The following is a 26,644-nucleotide window of genomic DNA, read 5'->3' on the forward strand; positions in this document are numbered from 1 at the left end:
TTATATATTGTACAGATGCGCTCTGAACTAACTAACTAACTAACTCACGTTTTACTATGATTCGATTCTGCCTCTTTTTTTTTTGCACCACTGGTGTAGTGGTGAGATCCATGGTTCCCCTCTCTTGTGATCCAGGTTCTATTCCTGATGATTTTGTTTGAATGATTATTTTGTAATTTAATGAGTTTAAAACGTTTCACGTTATAATGTGATAACTTCTTGTTTTAACATAAAAGGTTTCACGTTATAATGTGATAACTTCTTGTTTTAACATAAATAGTTTCACGTTATAACGTGATAACTTATTGAAACAGTGTGCACTGTCTGCAAGACCGGAACATTGAGGAATATGACTCATTTACACGCTTTGATTAACCCTTGTGTTGTGTTCAAAAGATGTTTCTGTTCATGGTATTCATGGGTAAATTTTGACCCATGATTTAACCTTTTTAGCCTGAGCGGCCCGTCGGCGGACCGCAGATGACATCACATCATAAATCCATGTCTATCTATGAATAAAAGTTGCGTTTCCTTTTTCAAATGTAGCCAAGAGTAAAGACCCTAATCCTGTCAAAACAGCAGTGATAGTGTATATTTTCAACAATACGTTGAAATAAGTTAAAGTGTTATTAATGAAATATCAGTTTAGGTAGCGAATTTCGACCGGAAATAAATCCGAGCAGCCATCTTGTTGTAGTCATTATGATGAAGGATAGACAGGGCTTTCAATGAGCGTCGGAATTTCGAAAAACTACCCTACCCAGCTCAAGCCAGCTACTGTACAGCAAATGACTTGTGGAGGAATTGTTTTCATTTCTCTTATTTCTCGGGACTATCTACCACAAAACTGAACGTTATTGGCATAGATTGGAGCGCAGTTAGTGTGTCTACCTTCTGTGAACGTTTAGCCAGTAGATTTCATTCACTTTTCTTGCTGCACGCCTGGTGATACTAAATCCAAATTTAACTCTGCCATTGAAAAGAGTAGATTTGGCCCGATCCATAGATGTGCAACTTGGCTTTAATAATGTAATTTATAGCCTGATATTCTATATTCTATAATAATATTTCAAATTGCATGTGTCCGGATGGCAGAATTCAGTACTGTATCTACAAAACCTTCTGTTTAATCATCTTCCCTTTATTCATTTGCTTAGATTCTTTGTATACGTGATCTCAAGAAGGTGCTGAATGAGCTCAGTGGCAGTTTTTCATGTCTGGTCATTTTAGCATGGTGTTATTCACTGTCAAAGATGCAAAGAAAAATCATAATTTATATTCTCCTTTGTTTCATCACAATTTACTCAAGCCTAGTAACAGACACAATATAATATTTCTGACATTGGGAATACATTCCCTGAGATCCATAGATTTCCCTAGATACCAATAACATGCAAATGGCCCTTGTAAAAGTGGAGCAATCTTCCATTTACTTAGGTATGTATTTTAGGTGGATTTTCAGAAAATAGGGCTTAATTGAACAGGTTAAGATCAAATGTTGCCGCCTATTCTTCAGTGTGTCTCCTAGCTTGCCAGAGGAGAGCACTACTCAGCCAAAGCTCATTAACCTGCAATGGCCATTTTGGCCATTTTAGTTTTCATTTTTGAGGACTGCATACTTTTTTTGCAAACCAAAACAACATACTTTTTTTTTGTATCTACTTTTTTCTCCTCCTTTTTCTGTGATTTTTCTCCCCATCCCAATTTACCTCTTGTGCCAATTCTCCCTCCAGACTACAACCCTTCGACTTCCCACCCGCTAACTCTGCCAGTTGAGTTAGTATGACGGCCGGCCCAAGCCGGAGGCAATGCCGACAGCCGGATTCGAACCCGGTGTCTCTTGCGTTGGTAACGAGCGCAATGTCCGCTGTGTCACCCAGCCGCCCAAAACAACATACTTTATACTTATAGCACATGCATGAGCCTGGTCTCTTTTGAAAGAGGACATTCTGAAGTTTCTGATTCCTAAATTCATTTTTAGTGCTAACGTAATAGAGTACCATAGATCTGAACTTGAGTTGTAGAAAAACTTGTTACTCAAGTTTTTCTGTAGTAGTTAGTAGTCCAGAGGTAGTATTTCCCCAGAAGGTGGTATGGCTTACAAATCCAGACGGAGCCATAGCCTGAAGCCTTATGTAGTACATATCCACATTTCATAAAGATCCATTCAGAAATTAGTGATTAGGAGTGATTTTGGTAAACTGTGTACAAAGAAAAACTCAGTTTTCTCATAGATTTCAATTAAGTTTTTCACCTAGATCCCTGATTCATACATCCCCACATGGGGTATCATTGGAAGCCACACTCATTGGCTACAACGATCCACAATAATTTTCGAAATCGGATCTAGATTGATGGAACTACTGCAGCCTGAGTCGGGAGTGGTATTTTGTGCAATACCGTGTACTTTGCACAAGCCTCAAATACCGGCATGTAACTCGAGAACCGCTCAATGGATTTTGTCACCCGAAAGGGCTATCCACAGGCAACAAATGGCAAATGGGACAACAAATGGGGCCGGTGGGCAAATCGTCTTAAAAAAGTCCCTGATATGGGCTGTCGCAGGCTAAGAGGTTTTAACCCACATGTATTATTGTTCTACTATTAAACCTATTTTGATCATAAGATCTGTCTACGATATAATTGGTTTCCACCACAACAGCCTATTTATTTTTCTGTGGTAGCTGAATACGTAAACATAAATTGTTTCAATGTACTTATTTGTAATACATACACATTATACACAAGCTGATACAATATGGAAATATACTACTTATGGACAGTCATGAGATATTTAATTTTCTGCGGTAGCTGAAAATGTAAACAGTTTATATTGTTTGAATATGTACTTACTTCTGTCTTGTGCTGCTGGGACGAAAATGCTCGTTTGGTCACAGCTTTCGTTACATAGTAGCGGGAGTTGGTTGGGCTTGACGTGCCGAGACAGCTTGTACACAACCCGAAACCTGTCTGCCCTCACGTGGTATGAGGCCGCAATCCATTACCTGGAAGACAATAGGTCAGGGGAGGGGACTAACAAACCAACTCCAAAACACCAGAAGCCAGAAATGGTGGAAGGTTGGGATTGGGGCCAGCGACCCCATCCTGTAAAAACCCCATTGCTACAAAAACGTCAACAAAGAAAAACCAAGAATCTCCGGCCCTGAGAGAGGATGGACCTCATGTAGGAAGTATGACGCAGTGTGGTGAAAGCCAGAAACATCCGGAAGCTACCCTGCCGACCACCATTCTCTCAAGCAGGGCCATTACCACCATCGGAACATGGAATGTAAGGACCATGTATGAAGCTGGAAAGACTGCACAGGTGGCTGCCGAGATGAGGAATTACAATCTTGCCATACTCGGAATCAGTTAATCAAGGTGGATCGGATCCGGCCAGAAGAGGCTTGCCACAGGCGAGATGACACTGTACTCAGGACATGAAGAGGACGATGCACACCATACCCAGGGAGTGGCATTGATGCTGTCCAAGGCTGCCCAGAGAGCACCTATTGGATTGGAGGCACATGGTCCTAGGATCATTGCAGCTTCCTTTAGAACTATGAAGGCAAAAATAAACATGAACATTATCCAGTGCTATGCCCCTACAAATGACAGAAATGAAGAGAGAAAAGAAGAATACTACAGCAGACTACAGGGCATCATTCAGAAATACCCAGAAAGAGACATCAACATCATAATGGGAGACTTCAATGCCAAGGTAGGAAGTGACAACTGAGGCTACGAGGAGACGATGGGAAAGCAAGGTATAAGAGAGATGAACGACAACGGGGAGAGATTCGCAAACCTATGCGCCACTAACAACCTGGTCAACGGTGGAAGCATTTCCCCCCACAAAAGGATATACAAAGCTACTTGGATCTCACCGGACCTCAACACCGAAAACCAGATAGACCATGTGTGCATCACGAATAAGTTCAGGAGGTCCCTTCAAGATGTATGTGTTAGGAGAGGAGCTGATGTTGCCTCAGACCACCACCTCCTGGTTGCCCGGCTGAAGCTGAAATGGAAGAAAAACTGGACAGGGGAGAAGAATCGGAGAAACATTCAACACAGCACTTCTGAGAGACCCAACCAAGTTAGAAGAATACAAACTCACACTTAGGAACAAGTTTCAAGCCCTGCAAGAGTTGATGGAACAAGAGGAGGAAAATATCGACAAGAAGTGGAAGTCTGTGAAGGAAGCAGTAAGTACAATGTGCAAAGAAGTACTGGGCCCGAAGAAACACAACCATAAGGAGTGGATATCAGCAGAGTCATTGAGGAAGATAGAGGAGAGGAAAGGGAAGAAGGCACTAATCAACAACAGTCGCACAAGAGCCGAAAAGGTCAAAGCACAAAACCAGTACACAGAAGCCACAAAAAGGGTAAAGAAAAGCATCAAAGGACGGCCAGGTGGCGCAGCGATCTAAGCGTCTGCCCACCACCATAGAGACAGTGGGATCGAATCCAGCTGTGGTGCTTCCGGGTTGGCCGACCGTCCATACTAACACAATTGGCAGTGTTAGAGGGTGGGAAAACCCGGCGAGGGTGGGTCCTGGTTGTTGTAAAACAGCGACTCCTACAGATTGGTCGGGGCGCCTGCACAGTGAGGTCGGATCCTGGGGGAGGTAGTGTCCTCCACACGTTACACTCCCCCAGTGAGAGTCCGCGCTGCCAGGTGAAAAGAAGTGGGGATTGGCTACACATGTGTCGGAGGAAGCATGTGATACTCTCCGCCCTCCCAGACCGACAATAGGGGGCAGAGCATGCAATGACCAGGTAGGGGATTGGGAATTGGCTTAACGACTAACATTGGGATGGGAGAAAAACGGAAAAAGAAAGGGAAAAAAAGAAAAGAAAAGAAAAGCATCAAGGCAGACAAGAAGGACTATATAGTGAGTCTTGCGGCAGAGGCTGAAGAAGCAGCTAGACATGGACATTTGAAAGACTTATATAACACCACCAAGAAGCTGTCAGGAAAGTGTAGTAAACCAGAAAGACCAGTTAAGGACAAAGATGGACAGCCAATCATCGGAGAGGAAAGACAAAAGGAAAGATGGGTACAACATTTTAAGGAACTGCTAAACAGACCAGCACCACAGGACCCACCAGACATCCAGCAAGCTGACAGGGATCTGCTGATAGACTGCAGTGTGCCAACAAAGGAAGAGATCCGCAAAGCCATCAAGAAGCTGAGGAACGGCAAGACTGCAGGACCCGACGGTATTCCGGCAGAAGCACTGAAGGCCGATATAGAGACGATGGAAGAGATGCTCCATCCTCTCTTCAAGAAGATATGGGAAGAAGAACACATCCCATCAGAATGGAAGGAGGGCTACCTCGTCAAAATACCAAAGAAAGGAGATATGAGCCAATGTGCAAACTACAGAGGGATCACACTACTCTCCATCCCAGGAAAAGTATTCAACAGGATTATACTGGACAGGATGAAGGATGCCGTCGACCCACAGCTACGAGACCACCAGGCAGGCTTCCGCAAAAACAGATCCTGCACAGACCAGATTGCAACACTGCGGATAATACTGGAGCCGTCATTAGAGTGGAATTCACCCCTATTCATTAATTTCATTGACTACGAAAAGGCTTTCGACAGTGTGAATAGAGAGACCCTCTGGAAGCTACTCAGACACTACGGAGTGCCGGAGAAGTACAGAAATATCATCAGGAACTCCTATGAGGAGATGACCTGCAGGGCGATTCATGGCGGTCAACCCACCGACGCCTTCCAGGTAAAAACTGAAGTCACCATTTCTGTTCCTGCTGGCAATAGACTGGGTCATGATTGAAGCAATCCACGGCAGAGAAACGAAATGGCATACAATGGACATTATGGACTCAGTTAGAATACCTCAATTTTGCAGATTACCTGGCCCTTCTCTCTCACACCCAGCAGCAGATGCAGGAAAAGACAACTCTACTCGGCTTGGGCTTAACATCCACAGAGGGAAGAGCAAGGTCATGAGAATCAATGCTGACAACACATCACCCATCATTCTGGAAGGAGAAGCGTTGGAAGAGGTAGACAACTTCACCTACCTGGGCAGCATGGTTAGGACATGCATTTCAGTGGACATGCATTTCAGTGTTAAGAAAATGTTCAAGCAATCTTTTGATTTGATTTGATTTGATATTTTTTATTTTCGTGTCTTACATACAGATGTATGCCCAGCCCATATGGGCTTACAAGACACATAACAATAAGTATATAATAATATACTTTACCAATTACTTAACAAATGACATAGACCAAGATGGCCATAAAAAAAAGAAAAATACAAGAAAATACAATAAAACGTAATATAACACAAGCTGTACTCAATGTAAATAAACAGAAAAACAAGGTGAATTCAAATACAATTATATAGGATACAGTGTGTTTTGTCTCAGGTGCCATGCCTTCTCCAAAAATCCTGCAAAACCGAAGATGTCCTCCACAAAAAAACAACTCAACATACAGCTCTCAGACTGCCAAAAAAATCTGGGTTTACAATTTTAATTTTTTCAAATAAAGCCCTCCTCAAAGTGGTGTACAAAGGGCAATAAAAAACAAAATGATATTCATCCTCCACCACTCCCAGATCACACAGAACACACAACCGCTCCTCCTCAGGTTTACCCTGGAATCTACCCACTTCCACAGCCAATGGCAGGGTGCCAGACCTCAACTGGGCACACAGAGACCTCCGTCTTCTCTTTAAGTTTAACATTACATAAGGTTCAGTAAAATACTCATTTTTAATTGCAATATATTTTCTAAGTTTAGGTTTTTTCAAAATCTCCACCTTCCACTTATCCTGATGGATTGTTGATAATTTTGTTTTAATTATGTGAACCTTACACTGCAAATTGTTCATAAAAATCATACTCAAGTCAGTAGAAGAAAAAATCATAGACATCTCTCTTGACCAGGGATGACCGTGTGCTCTGTCCCAATTAAAAATCTTTTTAGTCACCCTGCCATTTGGCAGCTGGACCAGGCGGTTCCATAACCTCACCATTTCACCTTTTTGCTTGACCAAGCAAGAATCCCACCCCATGTCCCCTTCTATAGCCCCTTTTGGTGTGTATTTATGGACTCCTAAAAAGTATCTTATGGCCCGGTTCTGGATCGCATTACATTCAGGAGCATCATCAAAACCCCATACTCCAGCAGCATAAAACAAAACAGAACCCACCATTGAATCAAATAATTGCAATCAAACCAATAACACAAGCTCACGCGGAGGTGCGCGTGTGTAAGTGAGCGTGGGTTATTGAATTGATTGATTGATTGGAAATTTGATTAATGTCCGCCTTGTTTCAAACTGGTTAAGAACTGTTAAGAACTTCATTCTTAGATGCTTCTATAGAAAGAAAAAAAGATTATTTGCCCTATAGGAGTATTTTATTTTTTTTAACCTACTTTCTATAGAAGCAGCTGGGAGGTGCGCTGTTTTAAGTGAGCGTGGGTTATTGAATTGATTGATTGCAAATTTTATTAATGTCTGCATTGTTTCAAACTGGTTAGGCTCAGGCCCTCTTTCGAAGTCGCCCTCTTTCGAAGTCGGTTATGCTTAGAGTTTATCTTTAGAGTAGGGCGATAGACCACCAGCCCTGATTCCAAACTCTAAGCATAACCAACTTCGAAAGAGGGCGACTTCGAAAGAGGGCCTAAGCCTAACCAGTTTGAAACAAGGCGGACATTAATACAATTTGCAATCAATCAATCAATCAATTCAATAACCCACGCTCACTTAAAACAGTGCACCTCCCAGCTGCTTCTATAGAAAGTAGGTAAAAAAAAATGCCTCCTATAGGGCGAAGAACTTTTTTCTTTTCTTTTTTACCTACTTTCTATAGAAGCATCTAAGAATGAAGTTCTTAACAGTTCTTAACCAGTTTGAAACAAGGCGGACATTAATAAAATGTTCAATCATTCAATCAATCAAACCAATAACACACTGTCACTTCATTCTTAGATGCTTCTATAGAAAGTAGGTTAAAAAAGAAAAAAAAAAAAAGTTGGATGTGTTAGTGAGAACAGTTGGATGTGTTAGTGAGAACAGTTGGATGTGTTAGTGAGAGACAGTTGGATGTGTTAGTGAGAGACTGTTGGATGTGTTAGTGAGAACAGTTGGATGTGTTAGTGAGAACAGTTGGATGTGTTAGTGAGAACAGTTGGATGTGTTAGTGAGAGACAGTTGGAAGTGTTAGTGAGAGACAGTTGCACTTCCGAGCTGCTTCCACACAGAGGCAACTTCTCTCTTTTTTTTTTGGAACTACTTTTTCTGCGGATGGTTTTGTCAATACATCTTCAATTAATGTGTGTTTATTGTATAGCAATAAGGTTGGATGAAATCGTCCATTGTATAAAAGCATTACATCACACGACAGAGATCACGCCTATGGGGGTCTAACGACCCTCCGCTGCGCCCCGGGCCTAACAACCACCCATAGGCGTGATCTAATTTCTATAACCCACTCTGTCTCGTGATGTAATGCTTAAATGAGGGCCCTGGGGCAAGCTTGAGAGGTTGGCTCAGGATCGGGATGCTTGGAGAACCCTTGTTGACGGCCTATGCCCCAAGCGGGGTAAAAGGCGTAAGTAAAGTAAGTATGTACTTACTTGTAATAAGACGTACATAAGACTATAAAATATGTAAATATATGACTTATTGATATAACATAATGTACATTATTTCCTAAATAATTTCCTGTGGACAGGGCGGCTAAGTGGCACAGTGGGCAAGGCGCTCGCCACTAACGCATGATATGCTGGGTTTGAGCCCAGCTCTCGGCGTTACTTCCGGCTTGGCTGGTCATTCATACTACATAATACAATTGGCAGTATTAGGGGGTGGGAAAGCCGGTGGGTGGGGATCGGACGTTGTGGACAGCGACTCCTACAGGTCGGTTGGTGCGCCTGTACAGCAGAATCAGGAAGCAACGGGGGCAGCGTGAGCCTCCCACGCGTTACTCCTCGCAGCTGAGAGATCGCGCTGTGAAAAGATGCGACGGCTGCCTCCTCGTGTACCGGAGGGGATACGTGATGCTTCGTCCACATTGCAGCCGACCAGTGGGAGGCATGGTCTAACAACGTTCGAGACAGGGGAGGGTAGAATTGGATAATACGAAAATTGGGATGGGAGAAAAATAGAAAATTTGGAGAAAAAGTAGATAAAAAAAAAACATTTCCTGTGGTTAATTAGTCATTTATTTACAAAACCAGTTTCTCAGGAACCTACTGATGTAACCTCACCCCCCATAACCGTGAACAATTGTGCATGCCGAGGCTAAGAAAAAAATAGATTAAGGGGGGGAAAACTATGAAATTACTGCAGATAGTAGCAAATATACTGCCTTTGATCTTTGCAGCCATCAAAGAGATCTGTTTTCCATGTGCTGCAGCATTTCATATTCTTTGAGATAATGTCAAACAGCATGCTGCATCTTCATTTATCTCTTGCTGGTCAGTAATTTCCATGCAGAAATACTGAAACATTGTAACAGCCTATTTCACACACCAGTCACTGGCATAATATTTAAAACCAGTTAGCAACAGAACCAGCTTTATGGTGGTGGGGGGGTTAAGCAAATATTCTCAATCTTGGCTTTTTTCTGTGTAACACTTCTTCCCACAAACAGTGTAGTACTTAGACTAATCATGTAATAATTTTATTTTGTGTACGTTTTAGATTAGCCTATTTCGAGGTACATGTACAGGAATGTTTTTGGATCTATGAGCAACTTCAGAGCTTTAGTCTAAAGTAGAACACTGGAGCACACAGATTTAAGGTAATACACATTATTTACAACTGACATAAGGACACAGGGTGCATCTTCATCAGAGTAAAAACAGTGTGGGGAGACAAATATTGACTTAAATACTCCCATCATTATTGGGAGTAATATGTACTGTTGGACTAAATGTATGAATAAATTAAAATGATGATGATGATGATTATTCTAAAATGATGAGGCTGCACCTAGGCAGGGCTTAGAATTAACCAATTAAAAAGGAAAAACAATTATATACATTCTGTAGTCTCATTCTCCAAGGACTTACGACAAAAAGGGCTTTCTCTTAGGGCCATTTGAGACCTTTTCTGGCCGATTTTGGGATTCACCAACCGTCCCAATAAAACATAATTAATATTATATTATAAATATATTGTCTATATTCATTTATTGCCCGAAAAGGTCTCAAATGGCCCTAAGAGAAAGCCCTTTTTGTCGTAAGTCCGATGGAGAATGAGACCCAATGTGTGAGGATTCGCCAGTCCCTGGACCCTTTTTCCCTGTCTACTCTCCTCAACAGCCCCCACCTTTGCAGGAACTTTTCCCTGCCTCCTACTCTCCTCAACAGCCCCCACCTTTGGACATTCTTATACTCTTGGCGTTTTTATTGTCTCCTGTGTTGTTTAACTGTGTTCTGTCTTTAGTCTCGTTCCCTTTGTAATTATTTATTAGTTCCTTTTATGGTTGTTATGTTTACTCTGTCTCAGTGGAGGGTTTCTCTATGACAACACGTGAAACACAAATTCAAATTCAAATTCATAATTATTATTAATTTACATATACCTATACAGAGAAGAAGCGCAGTCGCCCTCCACCGGGGCTCCCTCTCTCACCAGCATCAGATTCGATCTCATACACATGACATGACATTATTTATACCCTCTTGCTTGCACAAAGACAGAAGAGGGAGGGGTACGTGTGTGTGTGCGTGTGTATGTATGTGTGTGTGTGTGGTGTGTGTGTATGTGTGTGTGCTTGTGTCCAATTGCCATAAAAGGGAGGGGTGTGTGTGTGTGTGTGCGTGCGTGTGTGTGCGTGTGTAAGTATGTGTGTGCGCTTAGGTGTGTCTGTATCCAACTGCCATATATGGCCTGGCCCCGAGATGAATTGTGTGTGTGTGTGTGTGTGTGTGTGTGTGTGTGTGTGTGTGCATGTGTGTGTGTGTGTGTGGACATTGTAAGTGTGCGGTCACTGAAGATGTACATTTAAGGTTTGAGGGTGCGGTCATCGGACTTCTACAGCCTGCACATTCCAGAGTGGGGGAGACATTTGCTTTGACCAGAGGAGCTTATACAGTATATAAGATATTAGCATTAATGAACTAAAATAACTATCACCGTGTCCCAAACTGTCAAATAGTTGGTATTACAACTCTGTCAGCTGTGTAACAATATTCATCAAAGTGTTGCATGTTATAGTGTAGGTTAGTTTATTAGGACAAATGCATGTTTATGGGGACATTTTTTAAGAAAAAATACATTGTCAAAATCTTTGGTCAGATTATGTTCATGTGAACCCATCCATTGTGTGAACTAAAAATATGCTATGAGTATAATGTTCTACACTAACTTTCATGTTACAAAGATATAAACCATTTGTATTTGAATGTTGCCTGTCCCCTAATCTTCACGCCACCATGCAGTGTTTTGACACCTAAGAGGGCCCCTGTTCACACCCCCGAACAGAGACACAGAGCCTCACAGACAGATATTTTCTGTACTCTATATTTTCAGCACAGCTCTTTAAGCTATCACATATAACTTTTATACCTAATCATGTCTTTAAGTGTAATAATTAATGTGAATAATAATACAATATATGTAAACCCTTAAGGAATGGTATTGGTATTGATCGCATATCAGCCAGGTAAAGGGGTGGAGGATGCTATGCTCTTCATCTTGGACATTGTGTATAAACACCTGGAAACACCTGGAGCTCATGCAAGACTTTGATTTGCAGATTTCTCCTCTGCTTTTAATAAAATGCAGCCCCACATTTTAATTGAGAGGCTTGACTCTCATTTTAGTCTCCCACACCAGCTTCTCATGCTGATTTTAAATGTCCTCACTGAGAGGGTCCAGCAGGTCTTTGTCAATGGGCAGATGTCCAACATGTCGATTTCCAACACTGGCTCGCCCCAAGGTTGCGTTTTGTCTCCCCTTTTATTTATTATGTACACGGACAGCTGCAGATCGCTTCATGACCAAAGGCATCTGGTTAAGTTTTCAGATGACACTGTCCTGGTATCCCTACTGCAGCGCTCCGAAACTGATCATGGACCTGTACTTCACGACTTTGTGAATTGGTGTGATGAGAATTACTTGGACCTCAATGTCTCTAAGACTAAGGACATGATAATTGACTTCAGACACAACCCCGATCATCAAGCCAGTGTAGCTAGTGTAATTCACGATGAGGACGTCCAGACTGTTGAATCGTACAAATACCTGGGAACTGTGTTTGATTGTAAACTGAAGTTAAATACAGAGTCTATTGTTAAAAAAGGTCAGCAGAGGATCTACCTGCTAAGAAAGCTGAACTCTTTTAATGTTAGTGCGAAGATCCTGAGCACTTTTTATAGTTATTTTATTGAAAGCCTTCTAACTTTTTCTTTTATCTGCTGGTTCAGTGGCCTGTCTATTAAAGATAGGAACAGCCTACAGTATATTGTGAAAGTGTGCTCCAAAATAATTGGAGTAAAACAGAGAGACCTATGTTCTCTCTGGACGGACCAGGTGGTCAAGAAGGGGACGAGCATCATTAATCAACCCCTCCATGCTTTGTCTCAGCGGTTTTCACTGTTGCCTTCTGGCCGCCGTTATGACGTCCCACCAAGTAGGACCAACCGCTACGCCAAATCTTTTGTCCCCTCGGCTATCAGACTTTTAAACACAGACAGTAGTCATTTTAAGTAGCCTTTTGCACTTGGTTGTCTGTTTTTACTTTTACTTTTATTGCTGGATTGTATCACATGGAGTGTTTCTCTTTTTATTTGCCGTGCTGTTGTTGAGATGTTTTGTTGTTTGTTTGTTGCTTGTTGGTGAAGCTGAAAATATGAATTGCCCCACGTGGGATCAATAAAGTTGTCTGAATCTGAATCTGAATCTGAATCTGATACTAGCCCAGACGTGGGCAGCACTTTAATCTGTTTTATGGAGTGTGAGCACTTGATGCCTAAGGCTTATAGCAATGAAGCCAATTGTATTTTCTTTTTATTTACACATGATCACTAAGGGAAACCCATGAAACTAAAATATAGACACATTACATCAATATAACAAGAATAAATGTTAAGGTGAAGTGTCTAAAGATTATGATATTCTCCAAGAAAGTAAAATATAGACACATTACATCAATATAACCAAAAAGAAATGTTAAGGTGAAGTGTCTAAAGATTGTGACATTGTATTTTTCTTAAAAAATATTCCCCTAACATGCATTGGGCATTCTCCATGAAACTAAAATATAGGCACATTACATTTGTAATTTTCTTTAAAAAAAAAATAATCACACACAGACACCTTTGGGGGCCGTGAGTTTTTTTTCTGCAGAAAGGAGAACTCGGAGGGTCATAAATCTGGTCCCCAGTGACACAATGTGCATACAGTAGTTTCAGGCACCCCTATTCGCTATCTTCATACACCCTCCTTGGGACCAACCTCCATCGTTAGACACCCTTTCAGAATCGTGTGACTTTCAGAATTGCAGAGAACCTGTAGCGCGTCATTTCAGTCGGTTGAGAGAACACACACAGCAGGGGTGAATGCTTTCTGCTCAAACAAACCATGCCACTTGGAAGAAAGCACTCTCCATGCAGCCATTTTCTGAAATATTCTACACACCAACATTCTGAAGATAGCCACTTATTCTTAAATGTATTCTGAAGATAGATACAGTGTATTTTATTCTGAAGATAGATACATTGTATTTTTCTTTTCTTAACTTAATTCCCCCTCTCACACACACACACACACACACACTTATTCTGAAACTTTATTCTGAAAACCGTGAAATACTTATTGTGAAACTTTATTCTTAAGATACACAAATACTTATTCTTAAAATACACAAATACATTCTGAAATGTTTAATCTGAAAAAAAAAAAAATATCTGAAAATTCTGAAAACCCCTCCCCTTCCATAACCAGATGTCCCTCCCCTCCTAAACCGGATGTCCCTCCCCTCGAAACCGGAAGTCCCGCCTCTTTGAATCCTCGACCAATCAGAGAAGGGGGCGGGACTTATTGGCCATACATCATCTCAAAAAGGGGGCGTGGCTACAATCAATCAAACGTTCCATATATGCCCTTATAAGGTCTGACACAATGTGAATCCCTAACCTCTCTCTGGCGGGTGTGGAGGGAGGGCCAGTCAACCAGTTTGTAAAGGTCACAGTGATGTGTATTAAAGTAAGACCAAGCATCCACAATGGAGTACTTAACATACCTACTGTAGACATAGTCACTCCACCAGACAGGTAACACAAGGTCATGTGGTCGTCCCTGTACCTCAAACTTGTGCCATGCAGAGGACAGTTTTTATAGAGCTGCCACTCTATGGAATACATTACCTAGTATGTTAACCCTTTGGGTGCCGTTAACGTGTTAACACGTTTCTGAGGCCCGACCGTTGAGTGCCGTTAACGTGTTAACACGTTTCTGGATCGTTATTTATTTTATTCACTATATCCATTCATAATTCATCCATCCAGCCTGATGTTATCATTGGGAATGGCTCTGAGATCGCAAACGGCCAATACCGCCTCCTAACGTCTTGCGGCCACTATTGCACCCTCGAAGAGGGTCCCCGCCCCCCCCCCCCCCCGTTTATGTTCAATGCTGGATTACGTTGGACACACGATCGCGATCAGTATTTGGAATGGCGATCAGATAATTGGATTATTCTTTTTGCAGTACATCATAGACAAGGTAAGGACTATATGCTATCAATCTTGCGTTGATCCGATCATTTTCCCCGCGATCGGAGCGTGTGTCTGCGGTGTGTGTGTGGGCCGTGTCCCGTTGGTTCCGATCGAAGCATAGAAAAATGATGTTTTTTGCATGTTGACCGGAAGAAACTCACTGACAATCGACTGTGTTATTAGATCCATAGCTATAATATTTAATATAGGTTTAGCACTGCAAACACCGGTGTAACTGAGGGGTACAATTCCCTGACTGTATTGAATAAGTATGGTATCATTAAACCACTACTGCGTTATGTACATTACTACTGGCCATACAGTACACAGGTATATGTGATGAACACCCCCACAATAACACGGCTTCACAAGAAATACTGTTTAGAAGAATATTTATTAGAAGAGCACGAAGATTATCTTACATTACTTATCAAGATTGAGAGTTGCGCTTGTAAGGCGAAGAATGTGCATGAATAGGTCAAGAGCGTAAGTCCATGAGCATATTACGCAGGGGATAATTAATACCACCCGTAGCATAATAATTATATATGGTACACTAGTAGGTCAGCTGGAGATACTAAGGGGTTCCCTCCGGTTGTAAGCCAGCAGGGGAGAGGAATGTTCGAATGCAAAAGTCTGGATCAACGGGGAATCAATAAGCTCCAGCTACGGGAGGCGGTACATTACTCCCTTGATCGGCAGACGAAAGCAGCAGCTATAATCCAAGTATGCGCGACAGCATAGGTGAAAGCCAGCCAGCCAGTACCCAGGTGCTGTTCCTCGGTGCTGACGGTGCGTCAAACTCACCCGTGAGTTGAGTTGGGGGTTTGTAGCGCAGTGCCTCGGGGCTGACGTCTGGGCTGTACTGGGCCTCCTGGTCCAGAGTACGTTGCTGCTGGTCGGGGCTGTACTGGGCCTCCTGGTCCAGAGTACGTTGCTGCTGGTCGGCTTGACATTCCTCCTCTTCCTCTTCCTCTTCCTCTGCTAGGTCCTGGAGTCTTCTGTTCAGTCTCTCGGCGTGGTCCGGTTCTTCCCGGTTGCTGGGTCTCGTATGGACCGGCCGGGGAGGGGTTTCGGAGACGTGGACAGGATCCTCCTGTTGGCGGGGTCCCGGGTCGCTTGGTCGGGTAGGGGAATGTGTCCTAGACCCTTGTCGTGATGATCTCCGGGAGCTCCGTGCGGAGAGAGGGGGTGTCGCCATGGCAATCAATTTGTCCATCATCTGCGCCTGCAGCCGGTCGCGCTCTGCCTCGCGCTGGGCATGGGCGGCGTCGCGCACTGCTTCGCGCTGGGCATTGGCGGCGTCGCGCTGTGCATTGGCGCTGGCATGGGCGGCGTCGCGCTGTGCATTGGCGGCGGCGCACTGTGCATCGGCGGCGGCGTGCTGCGCATCGGCGCGGCTTCTTTCAATGTTCTCTTCCGTCTGAAGGCGTCTGGTCTCCAGTCTTATGCGGTCGTCTTCACTCCTTTGTTGCGCCTGGAAGCGCTCTCGCTCGGTTGCAGCGTGTTCGCGCTCACTGAGGGCTTGCGCTTGGAGTTGCGCGTGAAAGCGCTCTCGTTGGTCTGCAGCTTGTTCGCGCTCGCTCGTCTGTTGCGCTTGGAGTCGATCGCGTTCACCCTGAAGTCGATCGCGTTCGGTGGAGGCTGCCGGGGTGGCGATGAATGCCTGCGCCAGCATCTTGTCCGCCTCGCTGGGGGAAGACACCGACGGAGGTGATCGGCTTCTGGCAGTGCTCGTTGGAGATCTGTTCTCTGGGCGCGCCTCGAGGTCCGTCTCCTGGGCGCGCTTCTCTTCTGGTAGTGGGTCGGGTTCTGTCCCTGGAGCGCTTTCTTTATCCTGGAGCTCTCCGGGGACCGTCCCGTTGACGTCGTCGGGGGGTAAAGTCATGTCATGTCCCTCCTGGTCCCCCCCGTGGGCTTGGTCAGTTTCGTTAGAACCCACTGGGGTCTCTACTGGCAGGGTCGCCTGGTCGGTAGGTTTTGACATGCTTTGACTATCCGCTTTATTTATTTTATCCGTATTTACCGTCTGTATAAAGCTAGGTAATAGACTGGCAGCGTAGTCCTCTAGGTAAGAAGGTGGCTGCCGTCTGCGCGTCGGGCGATCTAGCTTAGGAGAACCGTTTGTGGAGTGTTCACCGCTGGCCATGTCAATATTAATATTATATTAATATTACGCTAATTACCATCCGGCTCGAAGGACCAATTGTAACTGAGGGGTACAATTCCCTGACTGTATTGAAGTATGGTATCATTAAACCACTACTGCGTTATGTACATTACTACTGGCCATACAGTACACAGGTATATGTGATGAACACCCCCACAATAACACGGCTTCACAAGAAATACTGTTTAGAAGAATATTTATTAGAAGAGCACGAAGATTATCTTACATTACTTATCAAGATTGAGAGTTGCGCTTGTAAGACGAAGAATGTGCATGAATAGGTCAAGAGCGTAAGTCCATGAGCATATTACGCAGGGGATAATTAATACCACCCGTAGCATAAGAATTATATATGGTACACTAGTAGGTCAGCTGGAGATACTAAGGGGTTCCCTCCGGTTGTAAGCCAGCAGGGGAGAGGAATGTTCGAATGCAAAAGTCTGGATCAACGGGGAATCAATAAGCTCCAGCTACGGGAGGCGGTACATTACTCCCTTGATCGGCAGACGAAAGCAGCAGCTATAATCCAAGTATGCGCGACAGCATAGGTGAAAGCCAGCCAGCCTCTCCTAGAGACGGGCTCGAGTGATGCTCCTCACGGGTAAATCCCACACACCAGCGGGGAGACGGTTCTCTGCTCCAGCAGCCACAGTACCAAAGCAATAATCCAGCCGGAAAAGGCTCTGCATTCACCGGTGTAGATTCTCCGGTGCACGGTACTTCACATTAACTAGGTCGAACTTGACGTTATCTCACTAAGCTCTGACACTTTTACTATCCCATTCGCACGCGGTTATAGGTGCTCTATTTAGACTCAAGGTTGCTCACTTCACTTGGTCGTTGACTCGTGATGAAGGCTTTAACGTTTGAGGGTAACGATACGTTGAACGAACGTTTTAGGATAAGACAAGACTACTGCTGTATCCACCTGCGACGTATTTATACGTACGGTGAATAATCTAGTGCCAACCTCATTTCTGTCTCGTATTCCTGCGCAAAACTGGGCATGTTGAGACAAGCCTTGGCGGTGGCTTTGAACTCGGCATTGGGGGGTATGGCCGTGGCGCCTAGGGGATCGCTTCCAATAGGAGAACGAATATTATGGTCTGTCCTGTACCAGTTAAAGGGATATTCCGTGTATATGTACAAAGAATATACAAGGGATATCAGACGATATACAAATACTATACAATATATCTCAAGTAATAAATATATATATTCGGTTTAATCTGACCCTTTGTAACAACCGGCATTTATCCCCATTGAACAAAGCGCTGGCACTCACAGCCCACAGCGCCCTCTGCTGAACGGCACTGGATGTGTTAAACGGGAATAACCTGGCCCTTGTCTTGTTTTACAGTCTTTGTCTGTATTAGTGTCCATTACATTTCTAGTGTTTGATTCAAGATTCAAGAGATTTATTCATCACATACATACACAAGACATAGTGAAATGAAGGTGGCCATGCCCGCCTTGATTGTGCAAAAAATACAAATAATAAAATAGAATAGATAATAAAATAGACATGATAAAAAGTACTAAGATACAATACAATACAATGCTAAGCTTAATTTCTTCTTATTATTATTATTTCAATGTGTCAACTATTTGTGTGTATGCGAGCATGAACAAGGCACCCGCAAAGCCCAAATACATAACCGCTTGGCAGACAGTAGTATCAGAAAATGCAGAAACGGGGCGCCCAAGTGGCGAACCATGTAACGCCCTGCGTCGCGAAGCGGCCGACCCGGGTTCGATTCCCGGACCCGGCGTCCTTTGCCGAATGTCTTCCCCCCGCTCTGTCTCCCATTCTTCCTCTCTCTCTCTCTACCGGACTGCCCGGTAGTAAAAACAATAAAGAATCTACCAAAAAAAATATATAAAATAAATGCAGAAACAATGAAGGTATCACACATGCCACTAGTCTTTTCACTGCAGTGCTTTGGTACAGTATGGTTATTTTCTCCACTCAAGCCTCGTTGGGGTGTTATTTAGATATGAAGTCACCGGCTAAATGTGGCATGGCTGCATGCGTCCCCTTCTCCCTTTACACGACTTTAAAAGCACCATGAGTTGAATTTCCGTGAGGACCTTGAAGACGTTGTGTGGAATTAATCTTCTTCTGCCGAGTGCAGCCACTTATGTCAATCTTAATTTAGGCTACTTCCAGCCATCTCTGCCAATCAATGAAATTTTAATGAGAAAAAGGGTAAGTCGTCAGCCTAGTGTGACAGCGTAAACGTCGTTTACCACCGTGAAGTTCAGCGTTGACGGCGTTGTCTCTCTTCTCGTGCTCACTCCGCATGCATCGACCCGGCTTCTGTTTGCTAGATTTATTCAAATGATTTCTCTCCACTGCTTGTACCAGGATGTCGGTCATAGCCTGTTTGGTGCCCGTACAGAGTACACAGACAGTGATTGCTTGTTTATGCCATAATGGAGGATGAGACAACGACTATCAGTCAAGAGACACTTAAAATTGATCTGGACGCTGAGCAATGGAAATCCAATCTGCTGCAGTATTCAATGGGTGGACTGATGACAACTGAATCTAATTATTCTAGTTTGAATCTCTATTATTATAATTTTTTGTGCAGTCTTAGTTCATAAGACTATAGACTATATAAGTCTATATGCCTTGTATAGACTATTCACATATTCATATCATTTTATGGGTATCGTTCATCATCTCTAATTTTAATTTTTTTTTAAATTAAATGCTCATTTTATTGGTATCTGGGATTCACATTTACCACTCTCAGTATTAGTATAGCGAAAGAGAAAAAACTCCAAACAGTTTATTGCCAAGGGCGCAGCGTAGTCCCGATAGGTATTGTGTTAATTATGGCCGTCTTATGTAGTAACACCTCATGATTCTCACCGATTTCATGTGGTACAATTGCTGAGTATCTAAGTTCTCTGAGAGTTTTATCACACAATCAATCATTTATGTTTCATTGAGGCTCAAATGAGAACAAAGATGGCATCATGTTCTCTCTTATAAGCTGTAGCCCTATTTTCAGAAATCTCGCCTAAAGGTACATGCCTAAATGGAAGATTGCTCCACTTCTACAAGGCCAAATTGCATGTTCTTGGTATCTAGGAACATCTAGGGACCTGGGGGTGTGTATTTCCTGTGTCAGAAATACTGTGTCTGTTACTATGCTTGAGTCAATTGTAATGAAAAAAGGGAGAATATAAATTATGATTTATTTTTGCATCTGTGCCGGTGAATACCATGTTACAATTGTGAGCAAACCGAGCTCGCTCACTGAGCTCATTCAGCACCATCTTGAGATCAAGTGTAAAAAAAATCTAAGCAAATTAATAAAGGGAAGATGATTAAACGGAAGGATTTGTAGATACAGTAATAAATGATAATCGATTTTAATTATAAATTCATATTTGACCTTGAACTTGACCTTATTATGGCCAAATCATACATATATGGATAGGGGAAAGGCTCCTCTTTCCAATGGCAGTCTTGAATCTGGATTTAGTCATTTCCTTGCGGTTTTACGATAAAAGATATAATGAGCATTTTATATGTGGGCCCTCATGAGGACGATTCCCAACGCGTCACTTTGCCGACCTCTAGCGGCTTTGGTGTGCATTTATTTTAATACAATATATAGATAGCCCTATTTGTTGCCTGTCAATTGCCCTTTCAGGTGACACAATCCGTTCAGCGGTTCTCAAGTTACATGCCGATATGTGAGGCGTGCGCCAAAGTACACATTACCACCCCCGACCTCCGGGGGCTCTAGCTCCGTCATCATTTTTTGGACAGGGTTGTAGCCATAGTGTGGCTTTCCAATGATACCCCATGATATGATAATTGGGGATCTAATACGGTCTCTATTGATCGATTTATGATAAATAAAATCCTACAGGCTTAACAGGTTAAGAGCTCTCTTTTCTATGCACTGGAGCCATTACTTTATTATTATATATATATATTTATTTTTTTACTCGTTGATGCATATCACATCCCGTTTACGCTTAACACTTTGAGTGCCAGGGACGCGATTTGTCGTTAGTTCATGCCGCCAGTTGAGTGCCACCAACAACATATAGCGTTTGTTTGTCGTATTTTTTTTTATTAGCGATTTGAATTCATATTTCATCAATCGAGCCTCGCGCTAGTGTTGCAGACTCTCTCTGAGCTCAATCTGTCGGCGGTCAGGTGGCGTAGCGGAGATTGTGCTCGTCACCAATGCAAGAGGCTGCGGTCTCGACTCCCGGAGAGTCAGCATTGCCTTGGCTCGGGCTGATCGCTATACTAACTCGTTTGGCTGAGTTAGGGGGAGGGGAGCCGTGGGAAAGCTGATGGGTGGGTCCTGGGCGTTGTGGACAGCGACCCCTACAGTTCGGTCGCGGCGCCTGCGAAGGTAGGATCTGGTGAGAGGTAGTGCGGCCTCCCACACTCTCCCAGTGAGAATCTGCGCGGCCAGGCTGGCTGCCGGCTGGCTGCACATGCGTCGGAGGAAAGCATGTGACAGTCTCTGGCCTCTCGGACCAACAGTAGGGGAAAGTGCGCAACAACCAGGAAGAGGGTTGGGAATTGGCATAACGACTAACAGTGGGATGGGAGAAAAATCGGAAAAAAAGGAGGGGGAAAAAGATAATAAAAAATAAATAAAATAAAAATCCGTCTCAACAATATTGACTGCAAACAAGTCATTGATAAACGACGGGCAGATTAGACACATAGCCATAATTTAAGACAGAGATTATGCGTTTAGAGCGCTATCATTGAAGTGGGTGGTGGCATCCAACGATAAATAGTGCACGCCACGCTGGCAATCAAAGTGTTAATGTTGCCATTATTTCAATGATTTGCTGCCGGTCTCTTTTGGGTTATGGCCCCCTGCTAGCCTATTTTTATAGCATTACGTTGTCATATAATTTACAATGAAATTATTAATGTATGACCTGCTGCATTCTGGTCATAATATTATCTTTTTACTCAGAGAGCTGTTTCTGTGTGAAATATGAAACATAACTGTTGTTATTGGAATTGGCTAATAGAGATATTTCCTCCTTAAATTTGTATTGCACTAGACCAAAGAGGCTAGTGCTGTCTTGTTATTTAATTGGGCCTTTTTTAAGGTTTATTTGAGTGTGCATTTGCGTATTTCCCTCTCCAGAAGCAGTTGGAGTGCTTAGAAGATGTTCTGCCAAGTCTGTTGCTATTTAATTATTGGCTGATTAAGTAACGGCCCTGGCCCTAATGATGTGAGAGGCCTTCAAGTCTGCCTGCGCTGCAGTGTTGCCCAAGTGAGGTGCATACTCACTCTCAGCACTCTTTCTCTCACTCACTCACTCCACTGTCCAGTCAGCCAGTTTATAGTCAAGTAGGCGCCATGGTCCCCTAGCTGCCCGGCTCTCTCAACGTCTTGTCTCTCCCCAAGCAGAAGTGACGGGTGTCTGCCAATAATGACTAAATCACTCGATAAAAGAGAATAAATAAAAAAATTATTAATTACCCCCCATGCTCATGGTGGCATTCATGCAACGTTGGGAGCATGTGCGTGGGAATTTGTCGTTCAGGAGACATTGATTAATTATGCCACACACAATTAGCCCATCAAATCGAGTGTGTCCTCCTCTCCTGTGGAAAGGTGATGTCAGAATTGTATGGGGCATTAGGCATTAGTGCTCCTTGTATTCCCTCTCGGGAACGTCACCAGAGAGTGCCAACAGAGAGAGGGAGGCACATCCGCGGCCTGTTTCTATATGAATAGATCTCTCTTATCTGGAGGCCTCGAGGTAAAGAGAGGGCTAACTGATCCTCTTAGACTAGGGGTCAGCAACCTTTACTATCAAAAGAGCCATTCCCCCCCCCCTCCCACAAAATTAAATTCCTCTGGAAAAGCAATTTACCCTTAAAATGAAGATAACACAGTGTATAACATTTTATATATAGTTATCCCCAAGCATACACCACATTTAGCATAAAACGCCTGACAATTGCATACCCAAAGTAATTTGCAATTTATTATACTTTATACTTATAGCACACAGTTTGTTCCATTAATGGAATTATAAAGCAACAAAAATAAAAATGTTGACTTTTTATTGCTGTTTTTACCTGCTATAACAAAGGAAAACCTCAAACTTATGAAGAGGAGAAAAAAGACTGTGTAAAACCTATTTTTAAATAAAACACAGAAGAGGAGAAAAAAACACTGGCATCTGTAGACCTACTTTGAAATAAAACCCTGAACTATGCAGGTATATTTGAGTCTTTCCTTATTTGTGGAACATTTATAAAATAAAAAGTAGTCCACTTTGAAAAAAGACTACCATGTGTAGACCTACTTTGAAATAAAACCCTTGTAGAAATCGTCGGAAAGGAGAAACGCACAATTTCTATCTTGCGACAACACAAAGCCGTGTGTCATTTATTATATTTTTAGCACAAGTGACAGCTGTCAGATCTATGCCGTGCTAGCCTCTGACAGCTCATAGTAACCAAACATTTTATCCAAGGTGCTCGCCATCAACGCTGGAGACGCTGGGTTCGAGCTTGGCTGGTCGTTCATACTAACACAATTGGCAGTGTTAGGGGTGGGAAAGCTGATGGGTGGGTCCTGGGCGTTGTGGACAGCAACCCCTACAGTTCGGTCGGGGCGCCTGCACAGCGAGGGTAGGATCTGGAGGGAGGTAGTGTGACCTTCCACACGTTACCTTCCACATGAACAGGAGGGCGGAGAACTCTGCCATTACGGCTCCGCCTGACCCCTGTAGCGGCCGGCGCCTCTGTAGGGAAAACCTTAAGGGCCCTACGGCCACTCGGGCACTGGATAGGTGGCGAGGGGGTCTTGTGGGCCTTACTCGGAAGACTGGGAAAGGTAGGGGGTCGTCCTCGCCGTGGGGGCTGGGCCAGTCCAACAGGTTTGCCCAAGTCCACATGAGCCGGTTTAAGGCGGTCTATGGAAATGTGTTCCAGCTTCCCGCCCATGTCCATGACAAAGTACTTGTCTCCAGCCTCCTGGACACGGAACGGACCGTCATATGGAGGTTGCAAGGGGTCCTGATGGGCATCGTGACGGATGAAAACATTTTCCGTTGACTGCAGACTTGTAGGGACGTGCGACCGGGGGAGGCCGTGCTGTGAGGTGGGGACCGGTGTGAATACCTTAGCCTTCTCCAGAAGTGCTGTCCGCTGCTGGGCTGCAGACCAGGGGGCAGTAATGTTAGGGATGAAATCCCCTGGCACCCGCAGAGGCTGACCGTAAACCAGCTCGGCCGAGGAGGTCTGAAGATCTTCCTTGGGGGCCGTCCTGAGACCAAGCATGACCCACGGGAGCCGGTCGACCTAACCGCTGTCAGTAAGGCTGGCCCGAAGTGCTGCTTTCATTGAGCCGTGAAAGCGCTCGCATAACCCATTGGCCTGCGGGTGGTATGACGTAGTCCGGTGTAGCTTCACGCCCAGGCTCTTGGCGACTGTGTTCCAGAGCTCGGACGTGAACTGTGGGCCCCGGTCTGAAGAGAAGTCGGCTGGAGTGCCAAACCGGGCGACCCAGGTTCCAATAAAGGCCCTGGCCACCTCGGCGGACGTCGTGGCTGACAGTGGAACTGCCTCTGGCCAACAGGTAGTCCTGTCTACCATAGTAAAGAGGTAACTGAAGCCGTGTGAGGGGGGCAGGGGGCCCACTAGGTCAACGTTCACGTGGTCGAACCTCCTTTCAGGTACAGGGAAGTGCTGCAGGGGGGCCTAGTCTCTCCGTAGGTTTCTTTCCCGGGTGGGAGAGGCCGTGAACAGCGTCGCCAAGAGCCTGTCAGAAGGTTGCGCGTTCAGATCACGTCAGGGTCACCAATGTAGAAATCGTCGGAAAGGAGAAACGCACAATTTCTATCTTGCGACAACACAAAGCTGTGTGTCATTTATTATATTTTTAGCACAAGTGACAGCTGTCAGATCTATGCCGTGCTAGCCTCTCACAGCTCGTAGTAACCAAACATTTTATCAATGACATCCCACCAGCGCGTCTTCTCTAAGCCCAACCCCAAAACCAACCTCCTTAACACTTTGAATGCCACCCACGAGTTTTCTCGTGTTATTACCCCCAGGGTTGAATGCCCACTCACAAGAATATTCGTTTTATTCGTTTTTTTTTTATATTAGCGATCTGAAATCATATTGCATCAAGCAAGCCTACCGTTGGAGATCCAGTCACCCCAGGCGCTCAGATGTGAAAAAAGCGCCCTCTATCGTCCCTATGGTAAATCACCCTTTTGGATTGGACTCAATGAAAGTGAATGGGAGAAAGGATTTCTGACTCCACATTTTACGTCTCACTCACGCAGCCGGCATCGACCGGCATCACTCCGGAGCCTGAAGAGCAGCGGGGATTATGTGTTCTACTGTATACATGGTTGATCAATACAATAATCGATTTTTTCGAATGGTGATCAGGAATTGGAATAATCCATTTGGATACCATCTTATCTCAGGTAAGGAATCTATGTTATCAGTCTTAGGATAATCAGACTCGTTTTCACGGATATATAAGCATTTCCCCTATATGTGATATGGCTGTTTTGACTGTAAAAGCAATCAGGAAATAAGAGCAGCGATTATCAGCGCGCGGCACGAGCGTGTGTCCGCACACATATACTATCGATTATCTAGCGTTTATTTGAAAACTATTCATAAATAGGCAGACAAATGAATTCTAGAATATTCCAGTAAAAGGCGATTATCATAGAATGTGTTGTTTTTTCCGCAAAAACAAGTGATTTTCAAAATGCTATCAAACAAAAATTAAGCGATAAAAAAACAATCTGCTTTGACAATGTTGACTGGAAAATGAGTCTTTGATAAGCGACGGGCAGATTAGACACATAGCCATAATTTAAAACATAGATTAGACGATATTAACGTTAACATTGGAGTGGATTTGGGCATTCAAGGGGGTAAAAAGGAAAACACGGACTGGCTCTCAAAGTGTTAAAGTGACAGTGCCCCATCAATACATCAAAACAATACAATGGTGAATTATGTCCATAGCACCCACTACACCCTAAACTATGCAGCTCTATTTGAGTCCTTCCCTTATTTGTGGAAAATCTATAAAATAAAAAGTAAATTTTTTGTTGATCGCAAATTTCTCACCACATATCAGGCATATAGCATTGTTAGTCGTGAAAGTAAATTAATCTGTCCACGCTGAATTAAACCCTCTATTTTCCTCAGACTTTCCTTTTTTTGGATTTATCCATGGTTAGCTTACTGGGGGGTCGGAAACTCAAGATTAGCCACTTTCAGACGGCAGGGAGAGGCGTACTGTATATTTTTGTTGGTGAAATATTTTAGTTGACTAAATATTTTCATTTCAGTGTCACAGTATGACATCGATCTCCAAAATAAGAGACCAGGGAGCCGCAGCTGATGCATGCGGCTGTCTTAGACCGATGTCAATACATATTTCCATCACTGTTTGCACTCTCAGCAGGGTCTGTGGCCTGGCCCTGTAATGTCCCTGGGACCTCTGTGATTGAGAAAAATAATTACAGTAAGACAGAATGGGAAGAGGGGAGCGCTGCGGACGGGTTTCCCATCCACATCAGACTCAGCATGCCTGAGCATCAAGGAGAGAAAAAAGAAAGTAATCCTGGTCAGAACAACAGGGCAGACTACAATATATTTGATCTAAACAATCAATCCATGCCAAAGCTAGATATGTAAAAGGTGAAAGACTCACACTCACAGTCATACTGATTTGGCTAAATGACATCCAGCC

The sequence above is a fragment of the Notolepis coatsorum genome (genome assembly GCF_963971535.1).
Source record: "Notolepis coatsorum genome assembly, chromosome: 20".
NCBI lineage: Eukaryota > Metazoa > Chordata > Actinopteri > Aulopiformes > Paralepididae > Notolepis > Notolepis coatsorum.